This window comes from Montipora foliosa, chromosome 4 (assembly GCF_036669935.1).
Source record: "Montipora foliosa isolate CH-2021 chromosome 4, ASM3666993v2, whole genome shotgun sequence".
Taxonomy (NCBI): Eukaryota; Metazoa; Cnidaria; class Anthozoa; order Scleractinia; family Acroporidae; genus Montipora; species Montipora foliosa.
In genome coordinates, this window is record NC_090872.1 from 4,498,115 (window position 1) to 4,502,361 (window position 4,247).

The window sequence follows — 4,247 nt, forward strand, 5'->3', positions numbered from 1 at the left end:
AGATTAGTGAATAGTGAGAACCGGAATGACAACGACATCGTACTAATTAAAAACACTCCACTGTAGCAGGGTGTCGAAGTGGCTATCCACATGTACGCATTGCGTACCTACAATCGTGGACAAAATTGTTGAGAAAACTCTGCTTTTGGACAAAACTCCGATCACGAGTATGAAAAATAAGCTCTCTTTTTGCCCCCACCCCCCCTGATCAATGTTGCTAGACGAAACAAAGCATGTCGAACCTGGGCTTATCAACATTGGTTGTAGGTGGGAGGGGGATCGCTAATAATGTGCGATATTGAGGACGTAGTGCGCACAATAACCCCTGTTTTTAATATTCTCAACCCTTTTTGTCCAAGATTGTCTGGAGATCATTTTGCCCAAGAACACTAAACGCCTGTATGTATGAGTTCTGTAAGTACAAAAAAGAAAATATATCAGTCGTAGGCATGTGGTCATGGTATTCGATTGACAATTAGAGTTAATTAACCCTAATAAAGAAAAACAATGTTACGTCATCATTGAGGTTCATTATCAAAACAACTGGAAATGGTACATAATAGTCATGTTGACGACGCTTTAGGAGCGTATATTTTATTACAGGTGCAAGATCATAACGGCAAAGCTAAAGATGTTGCTGAGGAAGTAGGAGTTTCATTAGTAACAATCTTTAGGATCAAGAAAGGTGTCCAAGGCCTTAAAAGGGAAGTTGTCACGCTGTTCGTTGGTAAAAGCCACAACAAAGGTGTGATCAGATGTGACCCATACGATAAACTATATGGACCCTTCTTTGAAAAATATGTCAGAGTACAGTTCCCTAAACGTTTTGGGAAAGCAAACAAGAATGTGGTATAAGAGGAGCAAAATAGTAATAGAGCAAATTACTTCCGGTTGCAAGAAACCCACTTCCTGTTTGTAAACCGTGCGTCTTCGAATACGAATTGTCACGAATTTTAAGTATAACTGCAAGGCATTATATTTATTTCCCCTACTGTTTTCTCAAGGCGTTGCTAATGAGTATAAACCACGCACAAAAGCAATGAGATTTCTACATTTCTTACAAAAAGTGACGCATTTCAACGGTTAACACACCGGCTGGCTAAAAACAGACTGGTCATGAAAAATATTTCAAATCTGTTCAAATCACGTTAACCGACCAAAATTTCTCATTCCTTCGCCGTAAATCTATGTCAGTTAAAAAGCACACAAAAGTAACCGTTGTTAACCGTGCAATTTCCTTATTGCGTGTAATCTTACAGAAATATATCTGCGATAATTTCATATCTGTATATACATATTGATCAGTGTAAACCAAAGTGGGCAAAAACAGCTAGGGCAAGGCCGACTGGTTTTGATATAACTCCTTCATATTGTCCTCGTTATAGGACTCAGTAGGTCTCTTACTTCTTAATCGTACTAATGTATGAATTCCACGATGTAAAAGAACAGCAATTCGCAGTGCAGTATAGTAAAGTAAACAGAACCATATCTTATGTAAACAATTCACGTACATGGCTAATAAGGCACTGCTGTAACAATGTTTGTTTCACGCAATATTATTGTATGACAAGTAATCCTCGACAACTTACTGTGTATCAGCTATGAGAAGACGAGTTTTACATACTATAAACATATGAGAGTGTTCACACTCTCATATAGACAGATATTTGATAGTTTATACCAAATACAATCGTGGACAAAATTGTTGAGAAAACTCTGCTTTTGGACAAAACTCCGATCACGAGTATGAAAAATAAGCTCTCTTTTTGCCCCCACCCCCCCTGATCAATGTTGCTAGACGAAACAAAGCATGTCGAACCTGGGCTTATCAACATTGGTTGTAGGGGGGAGGGGGATCGCTAATAATGTGCGATATTGAGGACGTAGTGCGCACAATAACCCCTGTTTTTAATATTCTCAACCCTTTTTGTCCAAGATTGTAGCCATTATTATCATTATTATTTTTTTCTTTTTGCCAAATACTGTAACATGCAGTTTGAGAGACGGACATCTTGAGTCGCAATGAAAGCTTGCGTGGTTAATTTTGTTCCTTTTAACCCACATAATTGTTCCTTATCTTTTAGATTGTTGACAACAAGAATCTGATCGATATGAGAATTCTAAGTGTGATTCCTGTGCTATTTCACTTATTTCTCGGAACGAACGCCTGTACGGAGATCCGAGTAACAGCCGAAGATAAATCGACGATCATCGGTCGAACAATGGAGTACAGTCTCGATTCATTTTCGTACCTCATCGTAGAACCCGTGGGATAAAATCACACTGCAAAACTACCAGAAGGTTGTCATTCAGACGGAGATCATTTTTCTTGGTCGATCAAATACACTGTGGCATACGGGAGCAGATCAGTGGGAGGTCTTATGTTCCCTGGCTTCACGAAATATCAGGTACCGCCGCTAGAAAATAGATAGATCATGAGTGCCCTTATTTTTGTACTTCAAATGGTGGATACGTCATAGTGAAACCAATAGAACTATCCAATGGATAGTGATTTATCTGGTTGCAGTATCCACCTTTTGAATTGAACTGGTTTTTCGAAGGCCATCATAACTTTATCTGGCGGATACTGAGCCACTATCCGCCAGTTTCAATCTCTGCGAATATTTCAGTATTTTCCCCCAGAACTGTGAATATGCTCACTCTAAGCACATCTAGTTAACGCGTGAAAGGGTGTGAGAAAATCTCGGTCAACGTGACTGTGAATTCACTCAATCAAAACAGGTCACAACGCCAATTGCGACCATTTTAAAGTTTTAATAAATTACGATCTCAAATCTTCCTTGTATAAAGGAAAAAGGAAGGAAAAGAAAGGTTCGGGTTTTAATTTAAGTGTCTAATCATCTAGCGCTCGAGCACTAATTGGGGACACTGTAAATTGAAATTAACAAATTAACGCCAATCAAATCAAATGTTGGTTTTTGAAGAGACGGAAAAACCGGAGTACCAACCTACATATAACGCAGAGTCTGGGAATTGAATCCGAGCATTGGTGGGATGGATTGAGGCGAATGCTCTCACTACTGCGCCACCCCTGCACCCCAAGGAAAAAGGAAACTTTATTGAAAATGCAAAAAAAGAGGGCAGTAATATATAGATTTAGCCAAGCCTAAAAGCGGAGCTCCCGGATTGTTTATTCTTACTGGCTGTAGGATTAGTGAAAATAAAAGGCTTTGGAACTGTCCGCCTTTTGGTTTTCCCGGAAATTGCTTAATTATGTTATTTTCTTCGCTGCCTAACTAGTGAATTCCACGGTTAATTTCACCTGAAAAACCGACTGATCGCATGAATCACGAAGGGATGAGTGTGAGATCAGTTTCTCCAGCGCAATCTACTGTTGAATTCACCGGTTGGGCAATTATTTTTTCTTGAATCGCAAGAGGTTGAAAAGAAAACAAGCAAATCCTCAGCAAGCGAACGGAAAAGGAAAGAAACCATTTCAGAGTCGACTGTCAAAAGCCAGTGAATAGGAATCACGCTAAAATTAGAAATCGCAGACGTACTATAGCTCGTGATTTGACAGATCGTACTTTATTTATTCCACTTTATCTCTGAAAATGAGATCATTTACATTTTGATGTACTTCATTGAAACACGCCAGCTTGGCTTAGAACCAGAATCGGCTAGAAAGGACAAACTTCAAACAAGATCTGCAACAAATTACCTGTACGTGCTCTAAACAAACTTCTGAAAACACAAGCTGGGGATATTTCTCCTTACTTTTTATGAGAACTCATTGCGATTATGCGAACATAACTGCAAAATTTTCTTGTCACTGTCGAGGCACATCAAAAAACAATTAGGCAAGCGGAGTAAAAACTTCTTGTTCGCTCGCATTTTAAAGCCAAACAAACCAGCAAAAAGTCGATTATTTCTGTCCAAAAAGAGTACAGGTGATTGTTATTTAATTGCAGTTAAAAATAAAAATTCGAGTTTTATTCCTGAGCAAAGGAAAAAACGACTAAACAACTTTTTAGAAATATGCATCCACTTGAAATAACTCATTCGTAGAAATAACAAAATAGTGTCCAAGAAAAGAATTTGTGGAGTAACTTCTTCCACCAACTTTAAGCTATTACTGGTGTACCGTTTTGTCATTCTCGTTCTCTTTCTCTCTATAACATTTCCCAAATTTCAATTTTGTTTCTTTTTTTGAGTTGAGTGTTGTATTTCGTCAGCAACATTTCGGCATTCGATTGTGTTCCACAAAGTGATCTTTTAGTCGCTTT